We start from the raw sequence: 23,893 nt of genomic DNA on the forward strand, positions 1-23,893 counted from the left end.
GAGTTCTGGTAAGTCACCACAGTAATGGATAGTTCTCCTCAGGAAGTGAGGCTCATAATTTATATCTGTCTATTTCTGTATTTATTATCTATCAATCCTATCTATAATCTATTATCTATCTTCTATCTGTCAACTTTATCTGTCTGTCCGTCTGTCTGTCTACTCTATCTACTCTACTCTATGTGTCTATCTACTCTATCTATCTATCTACTCTATCTATCTATCTATCTATCTATCATCTATCTATCTATATCATCTATCATTTATATATCATCATGTATCATCTCTATACCTACCTATGTATGTGTGTGTGCATGTTTGGTAGTGGGGTGGAGTGATGTAAGGTAAGTCTGCGGACACTGCTATTTTTAAACCTACCTGGAATTTGCCCCTACTACTCAAGGGGTGGAGGCAGAATTCATCTTCAGAGAGACCGTCCTTTTGATTAGAAAAGTACTGTAATAGGCTTTTTTGTTAAACAAAGATAAGGCTATGCTTCTCTTCTGAAAGAGAGAGATTAAGACAGAGAAAAGCTAAGCTGCTCTCCAGAGAAGTTTTAGTGAATAGATTTTTTTTTCTTTAATAGGCTTCCTCAGGGGAGGCGGAGGCCAGGGGAGGGAGGTGACAGGCAGGATGGGGATGAAGAGGATTCCTGGAGGAGAAGTGGACTTTAGCATCAGAATGGCAGGCAGTTCAGAAGAGAGTGTAGTTGTAAGGGATCCCTTTGACAAGGCTATGAACAATGGACTTTAGGAGCAATGATACCAAGTTTTGTATTTCCCTTTTCTGTGGTCGGACTTCTCAGATTGTTCCCAGACCCTCAGTAAAGTTTCATCACACTCTATGGCTGGTGTCAGCTATGTCTTTGGAACAAAGGGAGGAGCTGGCATCCACAAAGGATGGATAAGTCACAGGGAGATGAGGTCAGGAGACAAAAAGAGTTGATTAGTAGCAGAAACTAAGCCAAAGCTATGAGCTTCTCCCAAAGTTTCTCAGAAATTCTTGGTAAAGAACACTGGATATCTTGTGGTCACACAGAATGGGGTTCAGATTATTGGAGGGGAGATACTGTTATAGATATTTGTCATTTGGGGAACCATGCAATACATGGACCCACTTTTAATGTTCAGGAAAGCTCAGAGGCTATATGAGTCTTGAGAGTTAGAGACCTGCTCCACTATGATAATCGAGCAGATCAGAGACCTGCTTTCCCAGCCCCCACCCTTGGAGGGGTGTGGGACAGGGTTGGTCAATCAGGTACCTGCCCCATACCATGAATTGGAAGCTAGTGAGTCAAAAAAGAGGGGCTGTGGGGAATCCATTCTGGGGAGTGTGGGGTAGGGGGTGGTGTGGAGGACAGCTAAAACGTCCAGTTTCCAGGGGAAGGAGAGAGTGGGGCTGGTAGCATTTGTTGGTGAAGGTTCTCTGAGAAGCAGATGTCAAGATGAGTTAGAACTGCAAGAGATTTATTGGGAAAAACAGCTCTAGAGGATAAAGAGCAAATGGGAGTTGGTGGAGAGCCATTAGACGGAAATGCACGTCTGACAATTGTGAAAGGAGGAAGGAGGAAAGAGCCTTAGACAGCAGCACAACTCAGAAACTCTTGGCCTGGCCAAGGGAGAGTCCCCAGGCCAAAGCTGCTGTATTCATCCCTTCTTATGGCTGTAACGAAGGACCAGAAGCTTAGGGGCTCAAAGCAACACAAATTTATTATCTTACAGTTCTGGAGGTTGGAAGTCTGCAATGAGTCTTACAGGGCTAAAATCAATGTGTTTACAGGGTTGGTTCCTCCTGAGGGCTCCAGGGGAGAAGCTGTTCCTTGCCTTTTCCTGCTTCTAGAGATTGCCAGCATTTTCTGGCCTATGGCTGCGGCACTCCAATCCTCCTTCTTATCTCCAGCTTCCTTCTTATAAGAATTATATCAGGCCCTTTTGGCTCATCCAAAATAAGCTCTCGTCTCAAAATTACATCAGCCAAGCCCCTTTTACCATATAAAGGTCATGTTTCAGCTGATCACAGTTGCCCTTAGGAGGAATCCTGCCTTGGGTAGGAATGGGTGAGCACCAGTAGCCTGGAGAGGCTTAGCAGCTTGATGTGAGCAGCCCCAGGGAAGCATGGCCTCAGTGATGGCAGGCCAGCAGCTGGAGGCCTGTGGTCAACTCTGTTCCTACAGAAGCTTCTCTTAAAGATCTGAGCAACATCACTCCAGGCATGCACATGGTCTACCTTGGTGTCCTGTGTTGGTGGCAAGAGCGAAAGCTCTGGTGTCCAGGGTGTGGTGCTCCCAGAAGCAGTGTCCTCTCCTTATTGTCCTGCAGCTACAATTTTCTCTTTGGTTCTTGTCTTTCTTTGCTTCTGCTTGTTTTTGAGCCTTCTTGTCAAAACTTCCTGGTGTTTCTTGGTCACCTTTGAATAAATGTCTTTTCTACTTACATCAAACCAAAGTCAGTGTGGCTGGTCACTGTTTCCCAATATTTATTTTCCCCTTTTTCCTTTCAGTAACAGAGTCTCCTCCCCTGAACTTCAGCAGGGCAGATGGCCACGGGGCCAGAGCCTAAAATTTCCAGTCTGCTTCGTAGCCAGGCATGGCAGTGTGACTAAACTGTCATCAGGGAAGCATGAGCAGAAGTCATGTGTATAACTTCCACATTGCTTCTTCAAAAGGAACTTGCCTGCATTTCCCTTCCTTATTTTCCTGCTTGTGGGCTGAATGTGTATACAGTACTTTGTGAACTGGAGCAAATTTGAGGGGATGACGGGACAATTCAGAAAAAGAACCAGGCCCCCTGGGTGACTTCATAGAGCCGAGCCACCTATCTACCTTGGATTGCCTGTGTTCCCCTGGACTGTTCTGCTGTCTGAACCACTGTACTTTGAGGTCTCTTTTGGAAGCCAGAAAGCCTGTTGTAGGTTTACTATAACCTGATGAAAGCAGGTTAAAACTCTAATAACCCTGAATAGTTCAGAAATAGAAATTGGAGTGATTCTAGCACCCCAGGAAAAAGGAGAGGGAAGTATTCTGGAATTAGTTGTCTGGGAAGCTGGGGATAAGGGGAGCAAAATTACAATAATAGTGCTCAAGAGTGAGGATTTGTTAGCCTGTGGCACAGAGGGAGAAGCAACCAAATTTGGGGAATCCGATCAGCCACTGCCATTGAATAGAACAGATGGAAAGAAGCCTACAAGGACTGTGGGGTGGGCTGGCTACTTGCAGCAATTCAAGAGTAGCTTATAGAGATGGTAACAACCTCAAATCACTAAATTCTCAGCTCAAGGCATCATTAGAAAAAAGGGGATCATATACAACTATGCTAGAATAATCCACCGGAGCGGGGTTGAAATCACTGCAAGCCAAATGCAATGGTAAATGTTGAAGTTTGCTGTGATCTGTCGAGTTCTCAGCCTTGTGGGTAGAACACTGAACATAAAACACATGGAATTCTGAGAAGTGAAATGGGGATGTATGAAAGGACTCAGAGGCCTCACACTATTTTGATCCCCCAGTTGTCACTGAGTCTCCGGTGGGGCACGGAAGACCATGTGCCCACAGGTAACAGTCCACGAAGCATTATAAAGAAACTAGCTTTTGAAAATTTGACTGAATGTTAGCAACAGAAAGAGTGGAAAGCCTCTGTCTATGTCCCGATGAGCATCAACTATTCGAAGAAGTTGTTCTTGCCTTAGTTGAAATTCCTGTAATAACCTCTCTGAGGGCTTTCTCTACAAAGAAATGTCAATTCTTTATTTCCCAGCTACCAACATCCTCCATTGTCAACAGACCTATAACTAAAATGCCAGCGTGCCTTCTGGGGGGAGGGGTGAGCAATTACAAAGTCAAATATCAAAGGAAAAGGCTTTACAGGACAAAAGAGTCAATTTTCCCCCTTATTTTATATTATCAAAATATTTTTGGAATATTATTGGGAAATGGATTGTGGCATGCTAAGTCAAGGAGAGGGAAAACATACATTTAACTTAAGCAGGGGCACCTGGGTGGCTCAGTCGGTTGAGCATCCAACCTCAGCTCAGGTCATGATCTCACGGTTTGTACGTTTGGGCTCCACATCGGGTTATGCGCTGACAGCTCAGGGCCTGGAACCTGCTTCGGGTTCTGTATCTCCCTCTCTCTCTGCTCCTCCCCTGTTCATACTTTGTCTCTCTCTCTCTCTCTCTCTCTCAAAAATGAATAAACGTTAAAAAAAAAAAAAGAGTTAATCAAGCCAATCTAACATCTATGAGGAGATTGCTAAGACTAACGACAAACTTTGATGTTGGAAGCATATCATCATTCAGCATCCATGTGTAAGTTTCTCCTGTGACTGGAGCAGCACATGAATGGATCTCAGAGAGTCCAGTGGATTACTGTAACCTCAATCTGATGATGACTCTAATTGCAGCTTCTGATACAGATGTGGTCTCCTTCCCTTCATGGGGAAATTACTAGAGCCAATGTGTGCAGTTACAGGTTAAGTTTATTCTTTTTTTTCTCTATTCCAGGGATTGACAGACTTTTTCTGCACAAGGCCAGATAATATATAATATTATATAATTAATATTTTTATAATAAATAATATATATTACATCATTTGTATAATACATAACATAATAATATAATACAAGCTTTGTAGATCATATGGCCTCTGTTGCAACTATTCAACTCTGTCACTGAAGGAGCATGAAAGCAGCCACAGACCAAATGGACATGGTTGTGTTCCAATAAAATTTTATTACAAAAATAGGCAGTAAGTACCCTGTAGCAACAAGCATATCTACTGCCTGGATCTTGGTTCCTAACATAATTCACCAGTAAAACGAATGACAGCTTCTTGGATAAGTGTTTGATTCTAAGACTAGAGCAAGAAATACACAAAATGAACCAAAAAGTAAGGTGTTCAGAAAAAAAATCACATTGATGGGGGTATATCAAAGAGCTCTCAGTGGCCAAAATGGAAACAATTTGAACAATAAATGAAGTACTATTGGCTTATAACCCAAAGTCTAAGGTAAATATCCATGAGCCCATACTGATATCAAGTAGATGATTGCACAAATCAGGCAGAATTCCAAGCATGCAGACTCCCCACTTAAAAGAGGAGGAGCACGTTTCCCCAGTTTTTAAGTGTGAGCTCAGCATAGTGACTTCTTTCCAAAGAGTACAGTGTGGAAAGACAGAAAAAAAGTAATTTCACAATAGAGAAACCTGACAAACGCTGCTTCAGCCAGGTGATCGAGGTCAACATCAATAGTCATAAATCAGATTGATAATATGTACTTTGATATAATGTGATGAAAGTGGCACTTTAAATCTGCACTCTTCCTCTCCCAAATCCATAACTCCAGTCTAATCATGAGCAAATTATCAAATTCCAATAGAAGGACATTCTATAAAATTCCTGACCATTACTCCTTAACACTGTCAAGGTCATCGATAACAAAGAAAGTTTGAGAAGCTGTCACAGCCATGAGCAACCTAAGAACATATGACAATAAATGTAATGAGGTATCTTGGATGGGATCCTGGCACTGAAAAAAATGACATGAGGTAAAAATTAGGGAGGCTTGAATGAGCTATGGGCTTTATTCAGTAAACAAGTATATCATACTCATGTATGCTAATAATAAGAGAAACTGTTGCAGAGGGGAGTTACACGGGAGCTCTGTACTATTTGATCAATTTTTCTGTAAATCTAAAACTATTCTAAAACATTAAATCTGTTAATAAAATAAAAATAGACAGCGAACCAGATTTTACCTTCCGACCCTACTTTGTTGACCTCTGATCTGTGCCATTAAGCAGAGAAAACAGTCCAGTTTGCTTTCATCTGTTAGGAATAGTAGAGCACCTTTGCATTTTGCCTCAGGGTTATGTCAATTTTCAGGTTCCATGCCACAATACAGTACACAGGAACCTTGAACATCTCATTATCCCATGCGATAGCATAGTGGTCCCCTATGTCGATGATATCATGCTGACAGAAGTTGAAGAATTGAGTAATCAAAAAGAATGAAATCTTGCCATTTGCGTCAACACGGATGGAACTAGAGTGTATTATGCTAAGCAAAATCAGTCAGTCAGAGAAAGACAAATATCACATGACTTCACTTATTTAAGATACAGAACAGATTAACATAAGGGAAAGGAAGCAAAAATAATATGAAAACAGGGAGGGGAAAAAACACAAGAGACTCTTAAATATAGAGAAGAAACTGAGGGTTGCTGGAGTGGGTCGGGAGGATGGACTAAACGGGCAAGGGGCATTAAGGAGGACACTCGTTGGGATGAGCACTGGGTGTCATATGCAGGAGATGAATCACTGGAATCTACTGAAATCATTATTGCACTATATGCTAACTAACTTGGATGTAAGTTAAAGGGTAAATTAAAAAAAAGTCAAAGATGTTGAAGAGCTGAAATGAAGAGGTATCCTAGATGCCTTGCTTGGTGAGATACATTTATGCAAGAGAGAAGGAAATATGCCCCATAAAAATAGAGGAGGGGCCTACCACTTTGATGAAGGTTCCAAGAGTCTTAGAGTCCTGGACACATAGGAATATCTTCTTCAAAGAGAATGGGCAGACTGGAACATATGGTAGTAGTTCCTGCTTATTAAAACAGGTGCAATCTGAGGATCTGTGGACTTTATTGCCTTCGAGTGTGTTGCTCTGAGCCATTTACAAGGTGACCCCCTGAAGGATTGCTAGGCTCTTACAAGATGGAAGGAATACGGAACAGTCTATTATCTCAGTTAACAGGGCTTATTGTAAGATTACGGAAGAAAATAAGAAAACCCCGAAAAAGTAAAGATAACCCAAGCTAACCCCTAGGGAACTAAATATAAAACATTACCGCTCTTTAGGATGCAGTGAAAGCTCTCATATTACGTCCACCTAATGACTTAACAGTTACCTCTAGCAGTTGGCCATGCTCCTGATTCAGATCTCCACTCTACTTATCTCAACTTATGATTATTTTTTGTTCTTCTAGAACTAATTCTCTACTCTTTCCTGGCTTCTGTTTCTGCTCTTGTTACTACTACAACGGAGTAACTATATTTTTAATCTCCTGTATTTATCTCAAGATTTTTGTTTACTCAGAGTTTCTACCACCACCCAGTTTTTGCTTACTTCCTTCTTTTTGCGTGTGTGTCTCTTGGCCTCTCCAGCCTGCTGACTCTCTCAAAATGCTTTGCATTCAATCTCTCAAAAACAGTTTCTGGTTGGACTCTTAACTCTTACCCACTGTCCTTTTATGGCCTAGCTCTTGTACTAGACTCCTTCATAGACCTCTAGCCAAGTTACCATTGGCTAACAAACACCTATCCCTAGTCCAATCAGCTGCAGCCGTGGCCGTGACGTCAGGGGATACCCCACTGACTTATGCACAGGAGTCTTTCAGAAGAGGTTGTGGTTGTGGCAGGCCACCAAAGCTCTCAGATTGGGGCGTCATAGCCAGTATGCACCAGACAATTGACTTTGTGGTTTTGACAAGGAGGGCTCTGAGCTTTAACACTTTAAAGAATTAACGGGAAAAGTGAAAACTCATAGTTATTTCAAGTGGTCAGATAAACTATAAAGTTCTGATGGAGAGAAAGGTGCTTTGGAAGACCACTGGTATTAGCATACTTTCTGTTCCCTTTTCTTTGTTTCTATGTGGAAGGTTTTCTCACCATGGATTCTCTTGGTTTATGGTGAGAATATGAGTAGGGTTGTGGAGCAAAAAAACAAAGTGGCTCCTAACCCCTCCAATAAGTCTGCCATGGGAGGCCACCACCATGTTAGTATGCTGTGGAATTACAATTCAGGGGGATACTTTGTTCGTCCCTGATTGAGTTGGCTCCTGTGCACAATGATGAACTATTTGCCACTCTCACTCTTAAAAAAATTGACCTGAGGGGCGCCTGGGTGGCTCAGTCGGTTAAGCCGCCGACTTCGGCTCAGGTCATGATCTCGCGGTCCATGAATTCAAGCCCCGCATCGGGCTCTGTGCTGACAGCTCAGAGCCTGGAGCCTGTTTCAAATTCTGTGTCTCCCTCTCTCTCTCTGACCCTCCCCCGTTCATGCTCTGTCTCTCTCTGTCTCAAAAATAAATAAACATTAAAAAAAAAATTAAAAAAAAAAATTGACCTGAACTTGGGAACTATGTTTTTGTTCATGGAAACTGCCCATAGAAATGCTTGGCACAGTTGGTTTGATTTCTGAGTCCCAGCCCTCAATCTGTAGGTGTCCTCAGTCTCTCTGCCCAGACAACAGAGCTCTGCAAGGTGTGAGCAACCAAAGCACATTGTTGTATTTTTCTCCCTGAGTGTTTACTACAGCTGGTGTTATCAATCCCCCTTAAGGGTTCATCCCCTTTAAGTTCTGTAAAATTCTCTCCTTATCCGTTCAATGTGAAAAGACACTTTTTTTCCTGATTTAGTCTTTTGGAAATGGCTTTATTGATTGTGTTTTCAGTAACAAATGAGTTTCACTGATATTTCCCATTATGTCCATAAACACTCCTTATCTGTGGTGCTCTTATTTCACATTAATGTTAAGAGAATGCGAAATGAAATTTTCTTTCAATCACCACTCACATTAACACTTATTTTTTTTGCAATTTTAAACTAAAGATGGATGGAATTTAAAATATAAACTCCCTAGACAAGAGGCTTTCAAATAATCATGACTTATTGTCTTTAGTGTTGAACTTACAATTTGGAGAGAGAAAGACTGGGTGAAGTGAAAATACTTCAGAGACTCAGAAGTCATCTCCAAAAAGCAATCATATATCTTTTTTTTTCATATAAAAAATAGCACCGTAACAGGCTTAATTCAAGTGAATATCTAAGAAAATATCAGCCTATGCATTTTACACAGCTTCAACACCCAGTTTCATTTCACTGCAAGGGACTATAAATTTTATTGGACAAGCACACAAAAAGCCTGTCATATTATTCATCACACTAAGAAGCAGGTCATAGAACAGCAAAGTAATATCACTAACAAGAAGCAGTTTTCTGTAGTAGACAGCAGTTCTTACCCTGTCATGGATTTATCTTATTATTGACAGCAAATTTGGCTGGCATTGACCATAACTGGTGCTTTACCCAGCCCCATACCAAAGCCTGAACATGAGATAGGTTTATACCATATTCAATGTCAGTCATGTACTTCCTTCACCCAAAGTTACATCCTCCTGATCTGAATGATTAGGAAGGATGTTTAAAACACAGATATCTCTATGCTTTGTTATACAGTGGTCAGTGAGTACTGTTTTGCAATGTCAACGCTTGGATAGGGAGATGGTAACTACCTTAATATGATTAAAGGTAGCAGTATTCATTTCTATAGATACAACAGTATTCACTTCTATAGATACAACAATATATATATTGTTGAAGTCTACCATTGGCCACAAGGTATTTCTTTGTGGCTGGCTAACTTTCTATTTACATCATTCAGGAAAATGCCAGGTCAATTAGTACAAGTCTTTGTTGTGCTCACAAATGACCCCATAAAGAGTTGGCATTCTATTTTTCTAGTTCTGTTATTTCTGTCACCTTTTTAAGTTGTATCATAAAGTTTAATGCAACTCTTGTTCCTCAAAGTCACTTGAGGGATGAGATACCAATGAGAACTGGGCATGAACAGAGACAGTAACCAATAAAATTGCATGAGTATTTGGGCTCAAGGTATGCAAATCAGCAGAGAGTGGGATGTGCCCCCTCAGTGAGTAAGTGCTTGGTTGAAGGCCACTGACATGGGAAACCTACTGGGATCAGTGAAGAGACTGGCAAAGCAGAAAAAACAATACCCGCCATTTTTCTCTGTAAACTGGCTTAGACAAGTCAGTCTTTATTTTCTATTATTGTCAAGAAGTATAAAGGCTTGAGATCTTACCTTACTCGCAAGCTAATAAGTTGTGCTATAGTTTCATGAATGCTGGCAGAAGACATGAGACTCTTAGGTCAGAGACAAAGAACTTTATTACTCCCAGCACAGCAATAAGTATGAATATCAGCATGTCTATACTAATTATCCTTGCTCCCAAGTCTTATGAGAGTGATGCAGATAGATGCCTGCACATGCAGTGGTTGCATTACAGAATAGGAACCCTGAGCTTAGAGAACTTGAAACTTTTCTATGAGGCAGTAAGCATGCCTGATCTTTGCTCCGGAGGGAGCCATTATCTTTATTGTCTAAAGCTGCAAGCCAACCTACCCTTTCCTCTGGAAGGAAACATGTCTTTATCTTCTGAGACTATTTGCTATACAACATCGTTGAAACAATAGTCTGAAATTAAGGACAGTTAGTACCTGTTTCCAAGACAGGCAGGAATGCAACAGACTCGTAGAGAATGGTCTCTCAACAATATCCACCCCTTGTTTTATACTGTCTTGGCTTCTGGAGAATTTTCCCATTAGCATGTCACTACACTGGCTGCTCTTAGCAATCTGAATGATGGAGGCTGGGACCAATTCCACTGAAACTGTCTCATGTAGCACTTAGGAAGCTTCCATGAGGCTACCACAATTATGACTATTATTAATAAGATTCCAAGCAGCAGGATGAGGGCAACCTATAGCATTGACCTCAAACATGCCCCTTGAGTTCTAGACCAACCAACTTAACATATCTCATAAACCATCAGGATCTACCTTAGAAAGCCAGGTGGCTTTTTCCTTAAGTTTTTGCTTTGGCCTTTCCACTTGGTCATGGCATTACTCCAGGTACAGCAGGGTATTGTATTGATTGCACAGATTCCTCCTTGGCCCACGAGGAGGAAGTTGAGGGCAATTCTAGCATTTGCCACAAGATTGGTCAGTGAGTTGAGGCTGGCCTAAATGCCTTCCAGGGCTCCAGTGATATCATCAATCACTTCAGTTAAGTGGAGGACATTTTATACTACCTTTTTTTTTATACCACCTTTTTTTTTTATACTACCTTTTTGTACTACCTTTTTTTTATACTACCTTTTTTTTTTATACTACCTTTTCTAATGGAATGATCCTCATTTCCTATCATAGTGACAATTGCTTGATAAGTGTGCATAAATAACAAGGTACCTACTTGGAAAGCAAGCCCAAGTAACCGAGAATAGCCTCATTTTAGAGAGGTCTCCACAGCCATCTGAGAGCTACGTGATCTACACAGGGTGTTTCCTTACACATTTAAGTGTCTCTTGTGACATCCCCCTCAAAAAAGTACAAGTCACCATATTTTGAAGAGAGAGGTAAGTTGATGCCTGGCTTCCACAGAAAAAGTATAGTCCTGGGGTGCACATGGTGCCCTGGAAAGAAATTTTTGTTTACAATTGTCAGAGACCCCATGAGGAACCTACATCAGATGTGGGGCACAGGTTGGTTGTGCCTCTAATGTACCCCCATAGCCAACTGGTAAAGCTTAGCATTCCTAGTTCACTTAAAATAATTGAGTCTAGTCCTTGTTTTTGGAGAAAAGGCATCTATACTTATTTCAGCTTCTATAGATACACAGATAAATGATCATGTTGAAAAACGATCCATCTAGCTTTGTTTTGTTAAGAATTTGGTCCATAATATATTTGAATTGTATCAAATGCTTTGAGCATCTGTGGAAATAATCATACAGTTTTTCTCCTTATATGTGGTGGTATGAGAAATTAAAGATTTCTAAATATTGGAATTTTTTTTATGTTCTTGAAACAAATACTCCCTGTCCATTTTGTCATGGTGTATTATTATTTCAGTATGCTGCGGTTCTGTTATGAATATTTTATTTAGTGTATGTTAATTGATATTGATAAGAAAATTTGGTCTATAGTTTTCTTTTATTCCTTTATGTATAGTCTTTTGTTAGCCTTTGCCTGAGTTATACTCACTTCACGTAAAGAACATAGTCTGTCTATAGTATTTGGAATTTATTAAAGTTTTCTTCATAGCTTGCTACATAATAAACGTTAAAATATATTTTATATAGACTTGGAAAGAATGTGTAATTTTGTATTTTGGATGGCTTGGTAATTACGTGTGATTTAAATTCTCTATAATGTTCTCTCCCTGCCCCTGATCCCTATGTCCTCCCTCTTAAGACAGCCAATGTCAACAGTTTCTTACACATTCTTCCAGAAAAGTTATTTATGTATTTAATATCACATATGTGAATACACTTTTAAATATATAAAAAATTAAATTGTTTTATAAACTGTTTTATAACTATTGTTATTTTAATTTAATATAATTTGGAGATGCATTTACGCCACACATGTAGGTGTACCTCATTCTGAATAGCTTTTTTTTTCTAATAATGCCTAAAATAGTCCCCCCAGCCCCCAGTGTTTAGATTTTTTTTGGATATATCTTGTTCTTAATATCTAGTGTTCTTGCATAATGATCAGGGAATGTGGCTGTATCTAACATTTAAACTTTATTGAGATTTTCTTCATAGCCTGCTACATAATAAAAATTTTAAATTTTCTCATGGGGATTTGGAAAGAATGCGTACTTTTTGTATGTTGGCTAGCCCGTTAATTATTTGTGATTCAAATTCTCTGTAATGTTATAGGTTTTGACTACTAGACCTGCCAAGTTTTGGGAAGTATGCATCTCCTGTTATGATTGTGGGTTTGACAATTCTCCTTCCATTCCTAAGTTTTGGGGTTTCATATATATTTTGATCACTATTGTTTGGTGTAAAATAGTTCTTGGTGATTTCATCTTTTTTATATTGTATTTTTTAATCAATATAAAATATCTCACATTATGCTAATGACCTCTGCATTACAATCTATATTTTTGACAGGTTTTGCCATTTGATTTACTTTTGTCTGGTATATCTTTGCCTACTTTTATATCCAGCCAGTGACAGTTTGCTTTAAGTATGTTTCACAGAAATAGCACATAGCTAGATCTAACAGCTATAAGAAGGCAATAGGGTGTGCAGTGGAATTTTCTGGAGTCTCCCAGACCAAGATCTAAGTCTTGGCTTCACCATTTATTAGCCATATGAGCTTACACAGATTTTTAAACTTCTCCAAGACTCAGTTTCCTCATCTGTAAAATGGGACAATAGACTCATATTAGTACTCTAGATTGTGATAAAAAGGTGATTCAAATGAGGTTACAAACAAAAGGAAACTTCTGTGATATCTCATAAGGAAGCAATAAAGACCAAACTAGGAGGAAAGGCAAGGCTAGCTACCCCTGTGCTTCATTCACTCTTCTTACAGTCCAGCTTCCTCCATGACTTGTCTCTTGCTCCCACGTTGTTGTCTCCAGAAAATACCCACCTCATGCTCTCTGTCCCAAACTCTAGAATCTCAGAGGACTCTTGACCTCTTTGTGGCTCAATAGAACCACATCATTGAAGTTGGAGGAGTAGTATTTCCTAAGAGAAGGGGGAGGAAATGTGGAAGACAAGCAGTCCACCTGCAGGACGAGGTGAGGACCACAGGTCCTATCTGTAAAGCCTCTCCCATGGAGCAGGTGCTTGACAGATGGCAGGCTTCGCTGAGAAATCTGTGCTCTTCATAATTATTGTTACATTTAAATAAGGAGTCCATCTCAGCAAAAGGACTGCTTTTCCCTAACCTAGTCATGAAGTGGGAAATAGTTTAACTGCAGTGTTTGCTTTAATGCTGGATGGCTATCATTTAGCTGAGAGATGATCCTTTAAGAAACAAAGTTTTTGGCTTCTCTGAACTTTGAAAACTGGGCTCTGTCAAATGAGCTCCAAGCTTCTTGGAGGGCGAAACCTCCCTCACTTGCTGGGATCAGTTTCTAGATCTAAGTTATGCCAGAGATGTCCTACTCCAAAGCCTTCCATCCTTCTCATCTGTCACCCTTTCCACTAGGGCAGATCTGATTCTGAGAGTCAGCTATCCCAGGGAGTGGAGACCCACTCAGAACCTCCAGGCAGGGAGTTTGCAAAGCTTTTTCTCAGAAGCTCTGTAAGTCCAAGGTACGAGTCCTAAATGTCTTCCTAAAAAGGCGTGTCATCTGATACTGCTGAGTATCACATGAATCACGTGGAAATCAGGCCCCATCAGCTCCTTTTCCATTGCAATGAATAGAGCTGTAGACTGGGATGCTCTGATGAAAACAGTTCATTAAGTCTGGGGATCAGAAACACAGTTGCTTGGAGGCTTCAACCAAAAGGGGGTAGGTCAGGAAAAAAGAAGAAGCTGAGGCTAAATGTAGCGAAGGGCTGAGGGGGAATTAAATCTAGATATACAAACTAGTTCTGATCTCGGAGGCAGGACACGGGTTCAGGGTCCAGACAGAAGCCCACACCTGACACTAGCAGGTAGCAGCAGCTGAGACCCAGATCAGGATTCTTGCAATAGAGTTTCTGGACTTCTGGCTGGTGGCCAGGGAGCCCAGGGTGGAGCCAGGTGAGTGAGTGACAGGTGCCAGAATGGCAGGTGAACAGGTGGCAGCTTTGCACGGGCCAGTCCCAGCAGAGGGCTGGCAGGCTGGATGGAAAGGTCAGGCAGTACCCAGCCACACAAACTTCCCCTTCTCTCACCCCTCTCCTCTGTGCAGCTCCCTCTTGGGGCTTCTGCACTGCTATGTCTCTCATGCCTTGCCGGTGGGTGGCATATAGTAGGTCCTCAAATAAACATATTTGTAGAGTAAAAACAGACGAATTGGGCCATCGTGGTAAAGGGTCAAGAAGTGTTACGGGTTGAATTGTGCCCCCTCCCGTACACAAAAGATATGTTGAAGTCCTGGTGCCCAGTATCTCCGAATGTTACCTTATTTGGTAATAGTCTTTGCAGGTGTAGTAAAGCTAAAATGAGGTCACTAGGGTGAGCCTAAAAAGGGACAATTTGGGCATAAACATGGACATGCACGGGTGAATACATGAAGGGACATGAGGAGAATCCTGTATGAAGATTGGAGTGATCCTGCCACAAACCACGGAATGTCTGGGGCTACTGGAGCTGAAGGAGACACGGAAAGGTCCTGCCCCTGTAGGTTTCAGAGGGAGCACAGACCTGTTGATACCTTGATTTCAGCCTCCAGAACAGTGACACAGTAAACATCTGTTGTTTTAAGGCACCCAGTCTGTGGTGCTTTGCTATGGCAGTCCCAGAAAACTAAGACAGGGAGGGGGTGGCTCTGCAGGCTTCAGGTACCAGAGAGTCACTTCAATTATTCTAGAAGCATATGGCTACCATAAAGCCAATCACAGATCCCCTAGCTGGTGGCCTGGGCTGCCTCTGAGTCAGGACAGATTGGGAAATGCATGGATGAAACTGCAGGTGATGGTTCCAATGGCGTGTGCCTGAAAACCACGGTGCCTCACCACTGGGAACTGAGTTGAGCATCATGCAGAACGATGCCTTTGGGGCGAGGGAGGTCATTTCTGACTCTGTGCCGAATTGGTTGTGAGTGTCGTGAAGTCAGAATTGTGAAGGAAAGCACTCAGAACTGAATGAGTAATCAATCATGTGCCACCCCTGTTTCAGAAGTAGAAATCATAAAAGGAAAAGCTGGACAGCACACTATTTCTAAGCAGCGTTTGGAATACCAGAAGTAATTGAGGAATTAGGATTTTAAAAGTTATTAGGAAGGATAAACTAACAAATTACATGGAGAAAACTGAGGAGGAAAATGACTTGCTTTCTTCTTCTGACTTCTAATTAGCCACAACGAGAAAATGCTTGAAAAATTCACTCCCACAAAGCTAGAACCTTTCGAAGGTCCTTGTGAATAGTGCTATTTGTATGGAGAGGTACTCACTGACAGTCAGTCTAGAGAATTGATTGGACTGATCAAAATTTATGTGACTTGCATCAAATATAGGTAAATATCCACATGGATAATTTATTTAAAATGTTGTTAATGTTTACTTATATTTGAGGGAGTGTGTGCGGGCAGGAGAGGTGCAGAGAGAGAGGGAGACACAGAATCCGAAGCAGGCTCCAGGCTCTGAGCTGTCAGCGCAGAGCCTGACGCGGGGTTTGAACTCACGGACCACGAGATCGTGACCTGAGTTGAAGTTGGACGCTTCACCGACTGAGCCACCCAAGTGTCCCTGGATAACTTATTTTAATGACTACTACTGGGAATTATGGACACACGTTGCTATGTGGGAAGCGTAGAACAAATCTAAGATTAGAAGACATTGGAAGTAAGCCCATTAACCCCACATGATCTTGCTTACCTTTCAATAAAAGCAGTCCAATCAACTTCTTCCCGTTCTCTCAGTACCGTCTCCAAGTGTAATACCAATAATTTTCTTTTGGCTTTCGTTTCTGAATTCGATGCTTTCCTTTGGTTTGAAGTAAAAATCCAGGACCTTTGGTAAAATCAAAATAACCTTATTCCCAATAATTTCAATTTATCTGAGATTACGAAGATTTTGATTTGGTTCCCACTACCCTATCTTGATTTTGTTCCTTTTAGGCTGATTTTTTAAAAAGGTTATACAGAAAGAAAGAAAGAAAGAAAGAAAGAAAGAAAGGAAGCATTTTTTTACAATCAGTAAGGGAGAGAGGATATAAAATTGGACTTAGAGCAATGGCTTCTCCTATTTCTACTTGACACAGAAATGCAATTGTTAATAAAATGGAGTCAGTTCAAAAACTGAGGAAGGCTGAACTGATGGACCCACATTCTGGAATGTTGACTCAAAAATGTCAATTCAAAATGGATTCAGATAATGATGCAACAATTCAAAGAGTGAGTTTTTAAAATCTTCAAACAGGTACTTCTTAGAGTTCAACTGAAGCCTCTTAATATTTGACTTTGTACGTTATTCTGAGACATAGGACTTCATTGAGGTACAAATTTCATCCCCTGTGAGATTGTCACTTACCAGGACCTACATCTTGATGATCCATTATCTCTGTTACTAAATGTTTGAGTCCCTCACCTTAGTTTTCTCCTGGGCTGTTTACCACCAGGCTGTCACCAGAAAGTCACTGCCAGCCACAGAGGGAAACCTGGGGTCTGTGCTAACATACATTTAGAACTCTTTCCCAAATCTTTCTTTCTCTCTCTCTTTTCTTTTAATGTTTATTCATTTTTGAGAGGCAGACAGAGACAGAGTGTGAGTGGGGGAGGGGCAGAGAGAGAGGGAGACACAGAATCCGAAGCAGGCTCCAGGCCCTGAACTGTCAGCACAGAGCCCAACACGGGGTTCAAACTCACGGACGGTGAGATCATGACCTGAGCTGAAGTCGGACACTTCACCAACTGAACCACACAGGTGCCCCCAAATCTTTCTCATGCTAGTACTATCACGTTTCTCCCTTCTGCATTAAACTTGGGTTGTTACCAAGCTGTCCTTTTGATGGGAGGATTCTGCTGTATCATATATGAGATTGACAAGACGATGCTGGATGATAAGTATGCTGTTGATGATTTGTCTGCTGGACCAACTTTCTGCAGAGCTGAATGATCCTATAGGGTGGCTGGAGCATCAAGGACAAACAGAAGGAGTCATTCCCCATGTATGGGGGGGGTTACCTGCATCTACCCTCGGCACTCCCCTCTGTGATTAAGCTGGGAACCTCACCACTTGATGGCTCTGATTTCTATGTTTGCCCAACGTGCTTGGCTAAAAAGTTACCCTAACCAAGGAACCGCTTAGATGAAAAAAACTCCTTGTACCCTAGTTGGCAGATAGTAGCTATTCCTTTTGAAAGTCAATAGCCTTACCCCTTCCTTCTCCCCCTCAGATCCATACCTTCCTGGTTTTTTCAGCTATTTGGGGCATTTAAGAATAAATCCAACCCTGACTTGCAGCAGTGACATTGATACCATCTTCCTTCCCCCCGTGGCACAGGAACTCAGCACAATTGACTGTTTGGATATTTCTGGGCTAAAATCCTTCTCCTACCCAGATCTGATGTGCATACTGGTTCCCCAGCGTGTCTGCACTCATACCCACCAATTAGTAGGGCGGGATGCCCACTTAAACAAGGTGTGGAGCCAATTTCAACAAGGCAACATGCCAGTCCAGTCCTGGCTCAGACGGGAACTGAAGCAAGTGACACCGCGTGTCCACGAAGATCCTTCCTGGTGGACAGTGCTGCCAAAGTAGGACCTCGTGTTTCACTCCAGGGAACTGTGGCCGTGGCAATCTTGAATCACCACGTGTTTTCACTCTGTGCTTTTTCTTGTTAGAAAAGAAAGTAGTATTATGGGATTCTGTGAATTTAGGATTCTTCTTTTAAATTGAAAATTTCTCCTGTACAAGCAGAAGACATAAATGTGGGTGTTATACAGCAGGGAAGGGCATAAATAAGTGTGGGGCCATCCTTCCTCCCTGACACTGAGAACTGCCCGACAGTCAGATGAAGCGTGATCACAGGAAGACAGCAGAGCCCTTGTTGCAGGCTGGTGTGAGGACCTAGAAAAGGCAGCTCTGATGGTTGTAGAGAAGAGAGAAACCGTATAGAAAAATGCTATAGAGTTGTCCTTTCCCAAGTGGTCCCTCCTCCAGCTCATGGATAACGACTTCAAATGAATCAAGGAGGCTGAAGGAATAGAAGGAACAGGTAGCTTATCAGGGTGGGAGGAGGGGGGTAACCCCTCAGTAGTCTAAATGATGTTGAAATAAAAAGGAGCTGCGAAGCTTTGCTCTGACCCCTCTCTGCAAAAGACATTTAAAAAAGCCAGTCCATCGAAGAACCATCCTCAAGACAGAATGAACTTTCCAATAGTGAGGCAAATTCAGGTGAGTGTCCTGGAGTCATCTGGGCACAGAAAAACAAAGGTGATAATGTCAATAGTATTTTCTCCTTTAATAGGTAGGTTTCATATTATATATATATATATATATATATATATATAATTAAAATATATATTATATATGAAAATATATATTATATTTTTTATATTATATATTATATATGTAATATATATTATATTTTTTATATTATATATATTATATATGTAATATATATGTTATATATATACTATATATATGTTATATATAATGTGTATATATACTATATATATGTTATATATAGTACATATACACTATATATGTTATATACAGTGTTTATATATATATAGTATATATACATATATGTATATATATGTATATAGATACATATATGTTATATATATGTATCTATATACATATATGTATATATATGTATCTATATACACTATATATGTTATATATATGTTATATATAGTGTGTATATATATTATATATGTTATATATACACTATATATGTTATATGTTGTATAGTGTTATATATAACACTATATGTTATATATAGTGTGTGTATATATATACTATATATGTTATATATAGTATATATATATACTCTATATATAACATATATAGTATATATATACACACTATATATGTTGTATATAGTATATATATACTATATATGTTATATATAGTATATATATACACTATATATGTTGTATATAGTATATATATATAGTATATAGTATATATATATATATATATACTATATATATACTGTATATATATACTGTATAGTATATATATACATATATAGTGTATATATATACTATATATAACATATATAGTATATACTCTATATATAGTGTATATATATACTGTATATGTTATATATAGTATATATATACTATATATAGTATATATATATATATATATACTATATATATAGTATAGATAGTATATATATCACCATGTATGTTTTCACTCTGTGCTTTGCACATATATATACTATATATATATGTTATATATAGTATATATACGTATATATACTATATATACTTTATATATAGTATATATATATACCATATATATGTTATATATAGCATATATGTTATATGTTATATATATATACTATATATATGTTATATATAGCATATATGTTATATGTTATATATATATAGCTATGCTATATATATAGCATATAGCTATGCTATATATATATATATATATATGTTATATATAGCATAGCTATATATATGTTATATATAGCATAGCTATATATATGCTATATATGTTATATATAGCATATATACGTATATATGTTATATATATGTTATATATAGCATATATACGTATATGTGCTATATATATGTTATATATACTATATATATATGTTATATATAGTATATATTATATATAGTATATATATATACTATATATATATGAAAATATACTATATTTTCCCACTGTTTTCTTGAAATAAATGCATGATTGCTTTTTTAATATGGAAAAAAATGCGAAATCAAAAATTTCATTTGGAAAAATAAGACGGTAAGGTATAAAAACAAAGCAAACAACAGCTACAGGAATTTGGGAGACATGTGCAAGGTTCAGTAGGCATTTGGGGCAAGTAAAGGCATTCGAATAAAATCTACATCAGCAAGGGGGAGGAATTAAAGCCTGATGTGCAGCTGGGTTCCATCATGGAGTAGAGCTGAGGAAGCCCACATTCACGGAGGTGAAGCAGAATTGTGGACTTATGGCAGCTGACCTTCCCTGGGAGTGTTTTGAATTAAATTCAGTAAACATTAGCTGGGGCAAACCCTGTGCACAGCTGCGGGTACTGCCAAAGCTCTGGGCCCGTGATGCCGAATGCACTGCCCTTTGGGGCCCTCTGTCAATGGTGAGCCGTTGTGAGGACCACTCACACCACCTGGGTGTGACATTCGAGAATTCTTCCTGCAGTTGTTAAATACAGGCATTATTAAAAACTAAATTATATAAACTTGCCATTAAATACATTATTAAAAACAAAAGCAATAAATACTCTAAGCTAATCAATTCCTAAGTGTTCTGCTATGATCTATGTTCTTAAGGTTTACTTGTACCTATTGTATCTGTGTGATGAAAATGTTACTTAACAATGTGCTGTATCTATTTATTCCAAGCTCTGTGCTTGATGACATTACGTTGGAAGCTTAAAATCAGCCATAGTAAGAATGTTTACACCATGAAAATCAACAAGTTCTACAAATTTGGACTTTTATTGATTTTTTTTTTCCAGAGAGCTAGTTGTTAAAATTTATCAGGACGCCAATGCTTGAAATTCACAAACACCAAGCTTTCACGTTCTGTGATAAAGTGAGCAGCTCCCTCCCATTCCCTTTTGTGTTATTCTGCTGCGTTTTTTCAAAGTTGAGCTCTGCTTTGGGTGTCCACAGTCTCAAAAGAACTGTGGGAAAGGCCCTCTCTGTCTTTTTGTCCCTCCCAAGGACTCAGGCACAGGGATGATGTTAAAATGGAACATGGAGAGGGAAGAACACCAAACTGGATGAAGAACTCCCTCCTTCTGAGCCTAAGGGGTTGTCACTGACCCACACCAGGTGCCTATCTCCTCTTTTAGAATGAGTTCTTCCCCAAGATGCTCCTCAGTCCGTCGTGTTCATGCACACTGCCACCAGTCCTGCTTAGCCTCGAAGCTCCGAGACTACAGGTGAAGTGAAGCGGGCTGCAGTGATGCCAATGAGAACCGGAAAAGAAAAGAATACAAAACAAAACAAGATACGTCTGAGCAAGGAGGACTCTCATAGTCCTCCTCATATGTCTCATAGTTACAGGTGATGAAAGAGAAGATCAAGTGAAAGATGAGAGAGTTTAACATTCCTTGGCCACACTGGGTTCCATACCAGGAACTATCAGCATTGCAAAGAAGAATAAATTCTGTCAGGGACTTATGCCTGAGTGCAACATTTCAATTTGCAATGCTGAGAATAAGGGGTGACAGTGATCAAAGTGTGGAAGTGATTGTACTGATTCAGAATGCCTCTCAGAGACTAAAATACTTCTCAAAAACACAGTAGTGCCATAGGGAGAGTTTAAATATCCATTTATTTTGATGATCTTTCTTTTGCTTCTTAATACTTCTAGGGCATCAGACAATCAGACAGTGGAGGGTGCTGGTCATGGACTCCTTGAAATACCCTCCTCGCTCAACTTTTGTATCTGTTACGGAGAGAAGGAGAGAGAGATTTACTTTAAGGAATGGGCTCACAGAATTGCAGGAACTAGCAAGTCTGAAATTTGTGAGCCAGGCCAGCAGGCTGGAAACTCAGGCACAACTTCTTCCTTCCTTCCTTCCTTCCTTCCTTCCTTCCTTCCTTCGTTTCTTTCTTTTAATGTTTATTCATTTTTGAGAGGCAGACAGAGACAGAGTGTGAGTGGGGGAGGGGCAGAGAGAGAGGGAGACACAGAATCAGAAGCAGGTTCCAGGCTCCGAGCTGTCAGCACAGAGCCCGACGCGGGGCTCAAACTCACAAACTGAGTGATCATGACCTGAGCCCAAGTCGGACGCTTAATCGACAGAGCCACCCAGGCGCCCCTCTCAGGCACAATTTCTATGTTACAATCCTGAGGTGGAATTTCTTCTTCTTAAGGAAATCTCAGTCTTTGCTCTTAATGGTTTCAACTGGTTGGACGAAGCCCACCCACATTATCAAAGGTAATCTCCTTTACCTAAAGGCAACTGATTATAAACAGTATATTAATCACATCCACAGAATGCCTTCATTGCAACATCTAGACTACGGTTTGACTAGGCAACTGGGCACCGTAGCTACACTGACACAGAAAATTAACCATCACAGTTCTAAGCAGGGCCTCCTCCCAGGCTGTTGGGATTCTTCCCCACAAGTCCCTCTCCAGCCTCTTCTTCTTCTGGCTACCTCTCAAATGTTGCTATTCTCTAGCATACATCTAAGTTTGGGGTACAGTCTCTAAGAGTTAAAAGAAATTTTATAATGTGTGAATAAAGATGGAATTGTCAAAGCCCTTAAGACATCTGAGTAAATTCTGAAATTTAAGACACGATTTTATTTGTTCGGAGGCAGTATAACAACAGCAATTTTCATTGGGATGGAAAATTAAAATAAAGAAGAATCAAAATAAGCACTGTTTTTGCTCCTTGAACTCTGTGGCCATGACATATCTAGATTCCCCAAAGTGTCATCTTTAGCGCTCTTCCCTTACCACTCAACATTATTTCTTTGGGGATCTCATCCATGCCCAGCCTTCAAAGACACCAACATACCAATGTCTCCAGAATAATTTTCCAAGGAACATTAGGTCCCATGTTCAAATAAGTTTGAGAAATGCCAGCTGTACACCTCTTGTTCCTGCAGATTTGCGGTACACTTCGTCAAACTAAAGGCTCTGTGAAGTCCCGCAGTATGAGGGAAACGCTGTCCTAAATCTATATTCTGAGCCTAGGCCCCTTTCTTCAGTTTCAGAATGCTGCTTCCAAGCACTTACTGTTTATTACACTGAGCTGTCCTGTGGCAATTCAAACTCAATGTGATCAAAACTGACATCATTTTGTCTGACCCAAAGCTTCTCCTCCTGTGTCCCTTTTCTCCTATAATTTTTATCTCTTTCCATAGTTGATGCTTCAGTTGTCAAAAGCAATGACCTGGGAGAGCACATAGATTTTTTCTCTCCCCTCATTGCTCCCCATTTACCAGTTTACTTACTTAGATCTGTCGAATCTCCCTACTTAGAATGTCTCATGGGCTCCCTCCTCTCCACCCACCATTTTTCCTCTATCTGTGACAGTAATCTCCTCACCACTTGCGCAGAAGGATAGTCTTAAAACACAGAATGACGACATTTCTCTCATGATCAACACCCATGCTCCTTGTTGACTCTAGAGAATGTCACACTCTCATCTTGGATGGTGTTGCACGTTTACTTTTTTTATTTTTATTGTGTAAAAGTTCATTTATTTATTTTGAGAGAGAGAAAGAAAGAGCATACAAGTAGGGGGGAGGGACAGAGAGAGAGGGAGAGAGAATCCCAAGCAGGCCCTGCACTGTCAGCTTGGAGTCGCCCGCCTCAGGGCTCGATCTTACAAATTGCACCATCATGACCTGAGCTGGAATCAAGGGTCACTTAACTAACTGAGCCACCCAGGCCCCCCATGGTGTCTCATGTTTAGTTTAAGATGAAGCGCTAATATTTCCTTAGTTCCTTCTGAGTGATTTAA

The sequence above is a fragment of the Panthera onca genome, chromosome B1, assembly GCF_046562875.1.
Source record: "Panthera onca isolate mPanOnc1 chromosome B1, mPanOnc1 haplotype 2, whole genome shotgun sequence".
NCBI lineage: Eukaryota > Metazoa > Chordata > Mammalia > Carnivora > Felidae > Panthera > Panthera onca.